The 15,882-nt window shown below is 44.3% G+C and overlaps 1 protein-coding gene across 1 annotated transcript in view; it reads right to left on the bottom strand.

Moving 5' to 3' along the window:
- The window catches only part of ENDOD1 (endonuclease domain containing 1), a 46,163-nt gene that overhangs the window by 17,800 nt on the left and 12,481 nt on the right, over positions 1-15,882 (bottom strand). The window lies entirely within an intron of this gene.

Here is a 15,882-nt window from a genome sequence, read left to right as displayed (position 1 = left end):
ACACATAGACCAATGGAACAGAATAAATAACCCAGAAACAAATCCACACGCCTACAGTGAACTCATTTTTGACTAAGGTGCCAAGAACATACACTGGGGAAAAGACAGTCTTTTCAATAAATGGGGCTGGGAAAACTAAATATCCATATGCAGAAGAATGAAAGCAGACCCCAATCTGTTATTATATACAAAAGTCAAATCAAAATGGATGAAAACTTAAATCTAAGACCTCAAACTATGAAACTACAGAAAACATTGGGGAAACTCTATAGGACACTGCTCTGGGCAAAAATTTCTTGAGTAATATCCCGTAAGTACAGGCAACCATAACAAAAATGGACAAATGGATCACAAGTTAAAAAAGCTTCTACACAGGAAAAGAAACAATTAATAAAGTGAAGAGACAACCCACAGAATGGGATAAAATATTTGCAAACTACCCATATGACAAGGGATTAATAACCAGCATATATAAGAAGTTCAAACAACTCCATAGGAAAAAAATCTAATAATCCAATTTAAAAATGGGCAATCAGCCTGGGCGACATAGCGAAACCCCGTCTCTACAAAAAATTAGCTAGGCATAGTGGTGTGCACTTGTAGTCCCAGCTACTCAGGAAGCTGAGGTGAGAAGATCACTTGAGCCCAGGAGGTAGAGGCTGCAGTGAGCCAAGATTGTGCCTGGGCATCAGAGTGAGAGCCTGTCTCAAAATCAATCAATCAGTTAATTGATCAATCAATGAAACATAAAAAATGAGCAAAAGATTTGAATAGACATTTCTCAAAAGAAGACATACGAATAGCAAACAGGTATATGAAAAAGTGCCCAACATCATCAACCATCAGAGAAATGCAAATCACAACTACAATGAGGTATCATGTCACCCTGGTTAAAATGGCTTATATCCAAAAGATAGGCAATAACAAATGCTGGTAAGGATGCAGAAAAAAAGTAACCCTCTTACACTGTTGGTGGGAAAGTAAATTAGTACAACCACTATGGAGAACAGTTTGGAGGTCCCTAAAAAAACTAAAAATAGAGTGACAATATGACACAGCAATTCCACTTCTGAGTATATACCCCAAAGAAAGAAAATCAGTACATTGAAGAGATACCTGCACTTCCGTGTTTGTTGCAGCACTGTTCACAATAGCTAAGATTTTGAAACAACCTAAGTGTCCTTCAACAGATGAATAAAGAAAATGTGGTACATACATATGCACAATGAAGCACTATTCAGCCATAAAAAAGAATGAATTCCTGTCATTTGCAACAACATAGATGGAACTGGTGGTCATTACATTAAGTGAAATAAGCCGGCCACAGAAACACAAACATTGCATTTTCTCACTTATTTGTGGGATCTAAAAATCAAAATAATTGAACTCATGGAGTCAGAGAGCAGAAGGATGATTACCAGAGACTGGGAAAGATAGTGGGGAGTGTTGGGGAGGTGGAGATGGTTAATGGGTACAAAAAAATAGAAAGAAAGAATAATAAATAAGACCCAGTATTTGATAGCACAATAGGGTGAATATAGTCAATAATGCTTTAATTGTATATTTTAAAATAACTATAATAATATAATTGGATTGTTGGTAACATAAAGAATAAATGCTTCAGAGTAAGGATACCCCATTTTCCATGATGTGATTATTAGACATTGCATGCCTGTATCAAAATATCTCATGTTACCCATAAATATATATACCTACTATGTACCATTCCATGCCTATATCAAAATATCTTATGTACCAAATAAATATATGCGCCTACTATGTACCCACAAAAATATTTAAATTGAAAAAAAAAAGCTTCAGTAATTTGCCCAGGGTCACATGGTTAGTATGTGACAGGACCACGTGCCAACTTAGGAAGTCCAGCCCCATAGCTAATGTTCCTAATCACTGTTTCATATGCCTCAAAATGGGCCTTCGCATCAATAAAGTCACCATCTATTTATGGAAACAAGGCAGATACATGCAAACTTAAACAGAAAATCAAAAGAAAAGCAATAGCATAATCCAGTTTATATCAACTGCTAAATAAATGTTAGAAAGAAAAGCAACGGAATTTCAGAGGAAGGAAGGGCACAATGAGTGCAGTCAGGGAAGACACTGGAGGAAACAATCCTGAAGTGGAACTTGAAGGATATGCAAGATGTTGACAGGTTTGGTGAAACAGATAGGTCAGTAAAGCTTTAGCAAGATTTCTACACAAAGGCTTTAAGACAGAAACAGGCAGCCTGTGAAAATAGGACACTGGGTAAGGAAAAGTGACAGGTTACTTGGAAAGGGCAGCAGGGGATCAGACGAAAATTTCAAAAACATTGTTGCATCCCATTTACCCTTCACATAACCCTACAAGATAGGCATCATTATCATCTCCATGTCAGACATGGGAAAACTGAAACTCAGATGAATGGCAGGTACAAAGTCATCAAACAAGTATGTGGAAGAACCAGGGCCTAAGCCCAGCTTCTCTGATTTCAAAGCTCCTAAGTACATGCCAGTAGCATCCCAAGCATCCGAATGAGGAGGGGAATGCTGACAGCCACAGAGCAGACACTGTGAGAGAACAGGAGGATAAAGGAACAAATGAGAGACAAAAATGGTGCCATAAGGAGAATCAGTTGTCTAGGGTCATGCCAAAAGTCAAGGGAGGAGAAAGCTTTGGCTAGGGGATGATCAACAGTGTGTGCCACCTGCTGCAGAGAGGAAAGAGAAAGATGAAGTTAAGGCCTAGGCCTTTGGTGATTAGAGACCAGTAGTGACAGAGGGCTCAGGAAAGAAGACAGCTGGTGGAAGTGACTGGGTATGAGCAACAGGAGACTGCAGCAGGAGGCCTCTTGTTTAAGAAGTCTTTAGGTAGAGGCAGGAGAGAAAGAGGACCTCGGCCTTGAGAGATAAGCAGGTTACAAGGATAAACAAACATCGTCTTCCATGCAAGGTAAAGGGAACATTGGGAGGCTGGGGCTACTTGAGTCTGCATGACAGAGCATCTTAGGGCAGGTTACCTGAAGCTCTAGAGCAGGAGTCTCCAACCCCAGGGCCATGGACCAGTACTGGTCCACACAGCAGGAGGTGAGCAGTGGGCGAGCGAGCGAAGTTTCATCTGTATTTACAGCCATTCCCTAACACTTGCATCACCGTCTAAGCTCTGCCTCCTATGAGATCAGCTGTGGCATTAGATTCTCATAGGAGTGCAAACCTTATTGTGAACTGCACATGTGAGGGATCTAGGTTGTGTGCTCGTTATGAGAATCTAATGCCTGATGATCTGTCACTGTCTCCCATCACCCCCAGATGGGACCATCTAGTTGCAGGAAAACAAGCTCAGAGATTCCACTGATTCTACATTATGGTGAGTTGTATAATTATTTCATTATAGATTACAAAGTAACAATGATAGAAATCAAGTGCACAATAAAAGTAATGCTCTTGAATCATCCTGAAACCATCCCCCTGCTCCCCGGTCCATGGAAAAATTCTCTTCCATGAAACCTGTCCCTGGTGCCTAAAAGGTTGGGGACTTCTACTCTAGAGCATCCCAAGGGGAATGCTCAGAAGGCAATGGGTTGGAGGAGCAGGAAGGCACTGAATGGACTCCCATCCCTGAGGACTTCTGGGCTGCAAAATCTATGCAAATGTCAGGGGCCAGAGTCACCAGTGCAGATTTGCCATAGGGAGTTTGCCACTGAGGAGGGAGGAGGAGCTGTTTGTGGGAAGTGGCCTTCAGGGACATAAGCATGAAGATTTGGAGCCTGCCAGTACCAACACTGCTCACTGGCCTCCTCCACTCCTTTTCTGTCCTTCTTTGGCCCAAGCACTCTTTTCTCAACTTCTCTAGGGCTAGAATCATGTCATCTTCACAAGCCGTTTCTCTGAAATAGCTCAGAGACATCACAGGGACAAGGGAGTTCCTTTAACTCCCTTCCCAGCATCAACCTTGTGCAAGTGTTTTGATGTGACAGAGGATCCCACAGGGCCAGAAGACTAAGAAAGAGATCAGGTGTCCCAGCTGAGACCAGTCAGGGGACTATACCGTGGGACAATGGAGTGAGAGTAGCCCTGAGAGCAGAAAGGAAGTGACAGAATGTCTTAGAATGTACAGGAGGATAAGGAGTCTCTGCAGAGGGCTAGAATGACTGACTGGGAAGAATGGAAAAGGGGAGAGAGGCTTGTAATGTGTTAATAATGTTGGTCATTGGCTTTAAAAAGCACACACACACACACACACACACATACATACATACATACATGGACTTGAAAGTCAGCAAAAAAGAGTTGTCAGAGAGAAGGGAACCCAGTGTACCAGGGAGGGGGATCCTGTGCATTTGCCTCTGGTATTTTTTACAGACTGTAGGCTCCTCAAAAGTTGGGATCATCTCTTGTACTCCTTGTCTGCCTAAGTCATAATAGAGACTCTGTATATGGTAGGTTCTTGGTAGGTATCTGCTAATCAGTACACTGGTGACCATGATGGGATCAATGGAAGAAGAAGATGGGCAGAGCAAGGGGACGATATTGGGATCCCATGGAGAAGAGTCAGCCTCTTCTGAGAACCTCTTCTGAGAATGCAGGGGAGGATGAAAGGAGGGCAGATGAGGGCTGGTGTTGGCAATTACTCAGGGAAGTGGTGATCTGCTTCTCTGCCATGGTGGCCAGGAGCCAAGAGCATAGGGAAAATTCGGAATGTCTTTAGCCTCCTAAGGCCACCATGCCAGGGAATTTACAGAAGAGGGAAAAAGACCGCTGAAAAGAAAGGCCCCATGGATGTCAGCCAGGACAAGTGGGGCAGGGCAGCTCTGCTGAGGCCAAGGTTTGAGTTTTTGTACTTACACCCCCAGCAATGATCTGCAGTCCAGAGACAAGAACAGAAAAAGAACTGGCCTAGGTGTGGTGGATATGAACCCTGGCAGCCTTGTCCCTGCAAACAGATTGAAGTACCTGACCTCCAAATCCAGGTGGGCATGGGCCCAAGGTTGCAGGTGCTGACTAATGGCACCGCTGATGTGAAGAGACTGAGCAGTGCAGGTTCAGGTAAAGAACAAGACAGGCTCAGTGGTGATGGGGAGGGGAAGGGTGGATTCTCGAAGGAGCAGCATGGCAGCAGGTAGCAGGCCAGGTGTGGCCCTGCTGCTGATGGGCAACTGGTGTGAGTGGAGACAGCGCCTCAGAGTGTGGGACACAAGTGGGCAGCCGAGTTTGGCAGGCTGACCTCCAAAGACAAAGCAGAGGAGTCTGCCACTGCACTGAGATGGTATGTTTATCCATCAGTCTGAACCACTGAATTGAAGGGCCAGGGCCAGTGCCCAATTATCTCTGTGTTCCCAGACCTAGCATGATGGTCCCGCACACCAGGGAGTGACTGGCATTTGTTGAAAGAATGATCTCATTTGAGCTCCACAACAATCTTCTGATGCACATAGGATTTCCTCCAATTTGCAGATGAGTCTCCAGAGAGAACTGGCTCTCCTCTAATTCTGCTCCTCGATCTGCTGCAAGGAAAAGGTGGTCCTGACAACAGACCATCAAAGTGGTTATTAAACTCTCAATGACTCTGACTCATGGAGGGTGGAGTTTCCTTCCCCTGGAGAATTTTAAGCTGAGGCTAGATAAGCACATGTAGGGGATGATGCCGACAAGATCCTGTGGTCAGGAGATGACCTAGGGAGCTATCCAACTCCATGGGGACAAAGACGCTATTTCCTTAGGGGTTTGTTTTATTTTTCAACAAGAGTTAAAATAATAGAATGAGCTGAACAGTGGGTGTTCCCATTTTATTTCTGCTGTGTGAACTACAATATAGGCACACACCCACACACAATGGGATGTAAAAGGAATGCCACCACCCCTGCTGCCATCATCAGGTGGGTCAAAGAGCCCCTCCTTAGAAAAGATCTTGGGTGCAGCTGATAATGAGAACATCAGATAATCTTATCAGAGCTGCCTACAGGGGCCTAAAGGTCCTCTGCACAGTCACACACAGTAGGATGAACTCAATCTCAGGCTCGGGTGAGTCCTAGGAGAACCTACTTACCATGGAAAATACCCAGCGAGGGAAGGAGCTGCTGCCTTTCAACAATGGAGGGGGAGGATGGTGGGGCCACAGCAGATTAAGGACATTTGAGGAGGAATAAAGCATGAGTCCTTTTCAGCTCTCAGGAAAGAAAGTGCCAACCCACCCATTTCAGGAAAAAAAATCTTCCGTGCTTGGCATCTAAAATACTCTTTATCCTCTTGGGAATAGAAACCGCTTTAGAAGAATTAGGGGAATGCTCATTCTTCTTTTTTCTTTTTTCGTGTGTGTGTGTGTGTGTGTGTGTGTGTGTGTGTGTGTGTTTAGAAAAGAGAAATGCAGAGCTTTTCATTTCCTGAAAGGCCTTTTAGCAGAGCATGTCCTTGTCCTCTTGTCCTCTCCGCCTTCCTCCAGTGAATCACCCTTCCTCTGGGCTCCCAGCACCACTCACACACCTTCCTGGCTGTGGGAAGAAGGACGCATTTCCAGCTCTGGCCTGTGCTGTGCACACCCGTAGGTGTTGGCAAACTGTGGGAAAACAAAGACAAATGGCTAAAGAGCTCTCTCCCGAGTCAGAAGACGGTGGAACGGAAGATAAAACGTTCGAAAGGGTGGGTGTTCTACTTGCATTTCAGACTTCTCTTTTTCTTGAGAAGTTGAAAAAATAAAAATAAAAGGAGGAATTCTTTAAATTCACCAACTCCAAACTGGCAATAAATGCAGGCAAGAAAGCCCTGTGTGAAGGCCAATGGGTGGACTGGGGGCAAACAGACTCTCCCGGGGACTCCTCTGGCTGCTCATCACACACAGCGAGGAGTTTCAAGCTCCTCCAGGGAGCCTAAGAAAATGTGCGGACTCCGGCCGGGCGCGGTGGCTCCCGCCTGTAATCCCAGAACTTTGTGAGGCCAAGGCGGGCGGATCACGAGGTCAGGAGATCGAGATCATCCTGGCTAACACGGTCTCTACTAAACCCCGTCTCTATGAAAAATACAAAAAAATTAGCCGGGCAGAGTGGCGCGCGCCTGTAATCCCAGCTACTCGGGTGGCTGAGGCAGGAGAATCGCTTGAACCCGGGAGGCAGAGGTTGCAGTGAGCCGAGATCAGGCCACTGCACTCCAGCCTGGGTGACAGAGCAAGACTCCGTCTCAAACAAACAAAAAAAGTGTGCGGACTCCTTTAAGACCTTTCCAGACTGCAGTACCTTCTCAGGTTACATCAGCCCTGGTCTTTGGTTTCCTTCCACGTTACTCACAGAAGCCTGTTTTCCACTCTGCTATCCTTTCCAGAGCAATTATTCTTAGCATTGACTGTGTGGTACAGAATTCAGAGGAGTCCCTTACATTGAGAAGGCTCCATTTCTAATTTTTTCCACCTTCTGAGTTCAGACAAGATCAAAGGTTCTTAGGCCTGGCTGCACATCAGAATCACCTGGGAGCTTTAAAAATATCCTCAGGCCTCACCCAGACCTTTTTTTTTTTTTTTTTTTTTTTTTTGAGACTGAGTCTCGCTCTCTCGCCCAGGCTGGAGTGTAGTGTCGCGATCTCTGCTCACTGCAAGCTCCGCCTCCTGGGTTCACGCCATTCTCCTGCCTCAGCCTCCCGAGTAGCTGGGACTACAACCCAGACTTCTTAAACCAGTAAAAAAAAAAGTTCCCCTCCACCCAGCCCCAGCATCAGGGTGTTTTTAAATTTCCCCAGGTGATTCTAATATGATTGTAATAGGAACCATGGGGCTAGATCTCCATCAGGTTCTCATTGATCACTCTCTGAAGGAATTAAGCCCCTACCTTGACAGCCACTGCAGGAAATTAGTGATGTCTCCTTAAATCAATAGTTCTCAAATTCAACTGAATTAAGGAGACATCACTAATTTCCTGCAGTGGCTGTCAAAAATGCAGACTCCTGTTCTTCACCACAGAGATACATTCTATTCAGTAGGTTTGGGATGGGACCTCCATATGCATTTTCACCACCATCCCAGGTGATGCTGACAGGGGAAAGGGGGGGTGTCTATGAACCTCACGCTGAAAAACAAATGTTTAAATCATTTTGGGGAGTGCCCTGGCTAAGCTTAATTTATTCCCGTGATATTGAGAGAGGAATTATCCACAAATCGCCAGAGCTGTGATAATGCCAAGGTAGAGAACAAAATACTGTGAGTCCTTTGGATCCTCCACCTATTAGATCAGCTAATATTCTGATCATGTAACGTGTAAGCATGGACTTCCTTCCTCAGTCCTAGGTGGAGTGAGAAGTCTACTTTTGCTATGCATATTCCTTTGAACATTTCACTACTCTAACACCTTCAATAACATCCTATTACTTCCTGATTAAATGACAAACTGGCATATTCATAGGCCTCCCCGCCAAATTTCTCCAACCTCTTCTCTCAAACCTTCCTTTATATTCAACCAGAATAGGTCAATCCCCCCACTCATCCATGTCAGTTACATGGCTGTAATGTAAATGCGCCCCACTTCTCTCTACAACTGCCCCTGTCACTACCAGCTGGGGATGCTTTTACCATTCCTCTATGCTACCTAAATCCTATCTGGGTGCCAAGCCTCAGCTCTGACCTCACAGCTCCTGTGCTGGGTGTCCATCCTTTGTCTTCCAGATCCATCTCCCCTCTTCTCTGCCCTACTCTGCATCTGGGGAGGCTGATTGATTTAGATGGGAGGCTGACTTTTATGGGAGGCTGACTTGTAGGAATCACATCAGCTGAGCCCCGTTGCCCTCTGGCTTCTGACTGGAGCCATCAATGGGAAGGCGGGAAGAGAGAGGGACCAGATCATACATTCATTCCCTTGCTTCCCTGCCTGGTTGCTGTGGCTCTGGCTCTGGCTGAATTTTTCTACAGACACGGCTCTCACCAGGCTCCTACCCTTACCCCACAGGCTTAGGATGGTCACAGCTTCCTGCTGTTGCTAGTCCCTAGGTGCATCCCCATAACTGGTTGGCTCTCTTAATTCTTGTGCCTTCTGCATCCATGGATTCCACAACTGTGGATCAAAAATATTCAGGGAAAAAATTTAATAATACAACAATAAAAATAATGCAAATTAAAAAGGAATGAGATCTTGTCCTTTGCAGGGACATGGATGAAGCTAGGAGCCATTATCTTCAGCAAACTAACGCAGGAACAGAAAATCAAACACCGCATGTTCTCACTTATAAGTAGGAGCTGAACAATGAGAACACATGGACACAGGGAGGGGAAAAATACTCACCGGGGAAGGGTGGGCTGGGGGGAGAACATTAAGGAAACAAGCTAATGCACGTGAGACTTAATACCTAGGTGATGGGCTGTTAGGCACCGCAAACCACATGGCACATATTTACCTATGTAACAAACACACATCCTGCACATGCACCCCGGAACTTAAAAAAAAAATAGAATAATTCAAAAAAATAAAACAAGACAGTATTACAACTATATACACAGCATTTACATTGTACCAGGTATTATAAGTAATCTACAGATGATTTCAAGTATACAGGTAGATGTACCTAAGTTATGGCAAATAGTATGCCATTTTACATAAGCAACTTGAGCATGAAGAATTTGGTATCCACAGGGAGTCCTGGAACCAATCCCTCATGGATACCAAGAAACAACTGTAGTTTCCTCATTAAACCCTGTTGGTTAGACTATTTTGAGAGTGCCATCTGTTTCCAGCCAGGCCCCTGACTGATACGGCCCCAGTGAAATCTTTTCCAAGGCTCAACTCACCCGGTCCTGGGAGATATATCCACAACCAACTATTTCTGACACTGTCTCTGAAAGAGTAGCATTTCTTACACATGACCCTCTCCCACCCACCTCCATGCCAGTCACAACCAAGGGCCACCCAATCTGGCCAGCAACCAACCATATGGCTCTCTTGGGTTTTCAGTGTAAGAAACTTAGTGACTGACAACAGCCAGTGAAGGGTGTGAAGGCTCCTAGATGCACTTTGGGGTTGGCAGCCAGGCTGAGCCATGGGAAAGCCAAACTGTTTAAAAGAGAGAAGATACAGACAGGGTAGGAAAAAGACCCTGAAGACTCTGTGGGACCCTTTGGTTTCTAGAAGGCTCCCAAGTCTGGTTCCTTTGAGCTCAGTGTGTATCTCTTTTCCCGTGCCTGTGAATCTACCTGTGATATCCTTCAACAGCCCTGCCCTTCCCTTGAGTAAGCTTGGATAAGTTTTATGATTCATGCATCAATGAATTTGAAATATCAGAAATACTGTCCTTATGAGAACCCAGTAAGGCCTTTGAGGGAATAGGGATATGAATCTTGCAAGCAATGGAACCTTCTAAACTCCAGGATTAAAACTGGGGAACAAATGAAGATGAAGAGATAAGTTGTCTTTCTTTTTTTTTTTTTTTTTTTTTTAATACAGGGTCTCACTCCAGTTGCCCAGGCTGGAGTGCAGTGATGCGACCTCAGCTCACTGCAGCCTCGACCTCCCAGGATCAGGTGATCCTCCCACTCAGCCTCCCGAGGAGCTGGGATTACAGGCATGTGCCACCATGCCCAGCTAATGTTTTCTATTTTTAGTAGAGACGGGGTTTCCCCACATCCAGGCTGGTCTGAAACTCCTGGATTCAAGCAATCCACCAGCCTTGGTCTTTCAAAGTCCTGGGATTACATGTGTGAGGCACTGCACCCAGCTGGGACAAGTTGTCTTGATCCCGTAAGTCTGGGAGCAGATCAGAGGGGGCATCCCAGGGGACAAAGAGAAGAAATTTCTACCAAATTATTCTAAAGAGAAGAGGGGTAACAATAACAGAGGATAGCACAGAGTCACTGAATCCAGACTAAAAGCTGTGGGCAGTCACGAGCAAGGTGGTGACAGAGCAGGTGTGAAATGAAGGGCACTGCAGCAATAACACCCCACAGACACAGGAGCATTACACTCATCCTAGCTGTCCACAAGTCAGACACGGTTTGGGAAGCAAAGGTTACTTATTCATTCAACATGCTTAACATATATGCGCCGAGTGTTTAGGCACAATGCAAACTGCTTTTTGCACACATTGTCTCCCTGAATCTTAGCTCCTCTGTAGGAGAGGGACAATTTATTAGTCCCATGCCACAGATGGGGAACTGAGCTCTAAGAAATTTGGTAGCATTTCCAAGGTCACACAGCTGATAAATGGCAGAGGTGGGACTCCTACTACAAAACCCATTTTCTTAACCACTCTGCATGTTTAATCCTTGCCCCTTAGCGGCTAACAATCTAGTGAGAGAGAGTTAAGTAAACCAGTTCTTGGTCATGATCTGCCTTTCCGATTAAGTAATAAGACACCCAAGGGCAGGGACTGTGTCTTGTTCCAGGACGACATCTTGGATTCCTATTTCTTGATTTGGTCCTAAGATCTCAATAAACGGTTTTGATGCTGATGAAAATGACAACACTGATGAAATCAGTAGCAGCTGGATGTCTGAGGACTAATCCTTTGCAACACTATGAGTCTAGAGCTGCCGACCAGGAATGAATAAATAAATAAAAAGATAACCAAGCAAACAAATAAACAAGGTGAGTTTGTTTCCATTACTGAAGCTCCTTGTAATTCCATGCCTACTTCTTAAACCCCAATTCACTGGTAGAGAAGGGAACAAAGTCATGATAAACTCTTGTCTTTGATTGGTTGTGACCACATTTATTGTAGAAATGAATGGTTAGACTCACTGAGAGGAAACACACACACACACACACACACTCTGCCTAGTTCCTTAGCTTCCTCTTTAACTGTGGGAGAAATTGAAAAATAGAATGGTACCCAATATTGACAGCAGTGAAAGCAACAGCAGTAACAAGCCTGGCCAATAAGCTACCTGGGCATGGAATTGGAGTCTGAGAGACATCACTGTCAACTCAATTATGAGTCGCTCTCATCTGAAAACTGGGAAAGTCCACAGCCTGTCTCTATACAAGATTATAACCATAATAAATAGCCTTTCTCCAAAGCCAACTGGCAAAATTCACCCTTCATTTTAAAGATCTTAAAGATCATTAGAGAAGGGGACTTAACAGCCCTTAACTCTTTTCCGTAACATAATAACTCTCATTTTTGTATCCAACCTAAATCCTCCTCAAGTTATTTAAGCTTAGCACTTCTTTGTTTGTTTGTTTGTTTTTGTTTTTGAGACAAGTCTTGCTCTGTCAGCCAGGCTGGAGTGCAGTGGTGCGATCTCAGCTCACTGCAACCTCCGTCTCCCAGGCTCAAGGGATTCTCCTACCTCAGCCTCCCGAGTAGCTGGGATTACAGGCATGTGCCACCACGCCCAGCTAATTTTTGTAATTTTAGTAGAGACAGTGTTTCACCATGTTGGCCAGGCTGGTCTCGAATTCTTGACATCAGGTGATCCACCCGCCTCGGCCTCCCAAAGTGCTGGGATTACAGGCATGAGCCACCATGCCTGACCACCTTTTTTTTTTTTTTTAAGCAGGAAAGAGCCATCTGCTTCACGATGATATGTAATAAATATAATTTGAGGTTAATAAAATTTACCCTTAGGCAAAATAATTTCCCTTTTTTTCTCCTGGGTTTTCTCCTGGGCTTTATGAAGGTAGCTCTTCTTCAAGGCCCTCTAAATGTGAGGCCAAATGGCAGTAGGCTTTAGTAACAGAACACCAGATTAGAAATGTGGAGATCTGTCAGCTCTGCTGCTTACTGGCCTTGTGACTTCGGGCAGACCAGTGACTCCCTGGGCCTCTGCCTCCTCTTCTTTAAGAGGAAAAGGATAATGCCCTTCTGTGCAGGAACAGGGAAGGAGAAGGAAGGTTGGATTTTTTCAAGCCACCTGTGAGTTATATATTCTTGAAAGAAATATGCAATGTAGCTGGACAATTGAAAATGTCTGTGGAAGAAAAAAAAATTAAAGAAAAATTAAAAAGGAAAATATGAGGTAGACTTTATATTTGAAGTCCTGAGGTCTTCTATTTCTAAGTTAAAATGCTTAAAATAAAATAAATTGTTTACATTTATGTGCAAACTCACCTACTAAAGGGGTCCCTACACTCTTCTCCATTGGTATGGTGGTTGTTTGAGGGGCTTATTAGATGTGGCCTCATAGAGTTCAAAGAAATGCTGAAACTTGGGAACTAGAATAAAAGTTATGAAATAGTCCGTGTGTCTCTGGGTGTTATGGAAATTTCTAGAATGTTACATAAATACACACAAATTGTAAAGACTGAGTATCTTTTAGAAGTGGGAGCTTTTCTTTATACAGTTCTGAAATGCTAAAAAAAATTTTCACCATAAGCATATGTTATTTTTGTAATCTTAAAAAACTAAGTATTGTAAATAACAACCACTACCACCGAGACAATAAAAAGATTAGTTGAAAACTGTCTGTACGTGTAGATCTAGGCTGCTGTGCCATAATAAGAACAGGATTGCACAGCTCGCACATTTTACTGCCACTGCTCAATCCATATTTGCCAAGTGCTCACTGTTCAACAACATTTTTTTGATCACAAACTAAGTGCTGGAATTACGCTAGACCAGGATTTGGCAAACTCTAGCTCATGAGCCAAATCCAGCCCACCACCTGTTTTCATAAATTAAGTTTTCTTGGAACATAGCCATACTCATTCATTTATGTATTCTTTGTGGCTGTTCTGTGCTAAAATAGCATAGTTGAATAGCAGCAACAGAGACAATATGGCCCACAAAGCCCGAAATATTTACTATTTAGCCCTTCACAGAACAAGTTTGCTGTCTTTGTGTTAGACAACCAGGATTCAATGGTGAGCACCAATAGTCCTGGCCCCTGCCTTCAGGGAACTTAGAATCTAGTTGGGTGCCACTCAATTAGTCACACAAATGAATGTATAATTGCAACTTATTAGCAAAGAAAGGTGTGTTTGGTGCTACCAGAGAGTATCATGGGCAGTTGACCTACTTGGGAATATCACGGAAGGCAAAACAAAAACAAAAAAAACAACACCCAGCAGGTACAAAGATCTATGATAGGAGAGAACATGGACATTTTAAAAAGAAAAAAAAAAGTAGGCTGGGCATGGTGGCTCACACCTGTAATCCAGCACTTTGGAAGGCCGATACAGGAGGATGACTTGAACTCAGAAATTTGAGACCAGCCTGGGCAACATGGCAAAACCCCATCTCTACAAAAAGCAAAAAAAAATACATAAAATTAGCCAGACGTGGTGGCACATGCCTGTGGTCTACTCAGGATGCTGAGGTGGGAGGATCGCTTGAGCCCAGGAGGCAGAGGCTGCAGTGAGCTGAGATCACACCACTGCACCCAAGCCTGGGCAATAGAGCAAGACCCTGTCTCAAAAAATAATAATAATAAAAACCAGAAAGAAGCCAAAGTGGCCAGAGTTAAAGACCTGCAAGTTGAGTGAAACCAGATAAGGCTGGAAAGGGAAGGGACACAGATTATGCAGGATAAGGAGCTGTGTAGAGCACGATAAGGAGCTGTGTCCTTATCTGAAGAGCACTGGGGAGTCCTGAAGGGTTTCCAAAGAGGCCTTCAGAGTAGAGAAAGGCTAGAGGAGAACCAGGTGGAATGGGTTAACCAGTCAGGAAGCTGTCTTGCAGAGACTTAGATAGATGATGGGAACTTGGGCCCCAGAGTTTAGATAAGTCTGTGCAGGACTCGTATAGGAGGGAAGTCTGTCCACTAAGGAGCAGAAAGTAAGGTCATCAACCACCCCAAACACCTCATGTCTATGAAGGAGATGTATCTGGTTCTATGATGGATACTATGGCTCTAGATACAATGGAGATATCCAAGAATGAGAATAAAAGTTTTTTATGGTTCACAAACTTGGCTTTCCTTTCCCCGTGTTTCTGCGTGTCCCGAGACCATAGTGGATGCCCAATCTTTCAGAAACATCAACAGTAGCCATTTCATTATGGGGTTCCTATTTAACCATGCATCCTGGTCCATTTAATCAACAAAGTTGACTTGGATCAATTCCTTCCCTTAGTTATAAACACTAAGATAACAGCAAGCAGATTTCCTGAAACCAATGCTGCCATCTCACAAGCATAGAGGGAAGGCACATTTACCAAGCTGTGATAAAGTCGATATAGGGACAAATGCAAGAACTTGCAAAGGTGAAGGACTTTAGCTTACTAAACAGTCATAAAGAAAAAGGAATTTTGGCACGTTCAAGGAGGTATATGTTCTGAGTTAGAGCAAAGTCCCTCTTGTCCCAAAGTAAGACTTACTGCATTACTGGGTTATTAAGTTTAAGTGTTCTGCTGGTCTTCCTTCCTGGGAGCCAAGCTGGCTGCAGAGAAGGAGCTCCTGAACAGACTAGGGCTGGATGATGGATGTGTGGGTCTGCCACCTCTGCTCAAGGAGTGGAGCTCTGGAGGGTGTAGTTGGCCTGGGCACCTCCTTCCCACCCCTAGGGACAGCTGGCATTGAGACAGGAGATGGGCTCTCCTCAGGCTCATGCACCACATCCAATCCAACAGCCTGTCTGGCAGCAATGTCTCCATACTCCCAGAGATGCAAGACTCTATCCCCTACCCTCTTATCTCCGCTACTCACTGAGATGCAGGGGACAAAATCTGTTGCTCAACAGAGTTAACACAGTTTTTGGGTGATCCATTTTTCCCAGCTCTAACCTGGTGCCTTATGGAAAATGTCTGCTTGCATAAGGATCATAGGAAGAGCTCAAGATGGATCAGTATAGAACAAGACTGTACAAGGGGGCAGAGCACCCTCAGCCCAATGGAGTACTTGCAATAACCCCACCCTTCCTATAGCCACAAAGGTACACCTGGAGGTGGTGAGCCTCTGATATTCATGGGCGTGTGACTGCCAGAGCTAGAAACACACCCTCTATAAAATCCTGGTAAATGAACATGTGAACTTTTAAAAGATAA

This window comes from Gorilla gorilla, chromosome 9, assembly GCF_029281585.2.
Source record: "Gorilla gorilla gorilla isolate KB3781 chromosome 9, NHGRI_mGorGor1-v2.1_pri, whole genome shotgun sequence".
Lineage (NCBI taxonomy): Eukaryota > Metazoa > Chordata > Mammalia > Primates > Hominidae > Gorilla > Gorilla gorilla.
Note: the sequence above shows the minus strand (reverse complement) of the source record. Positions and strands in the feature narration are given on the sequence as shown.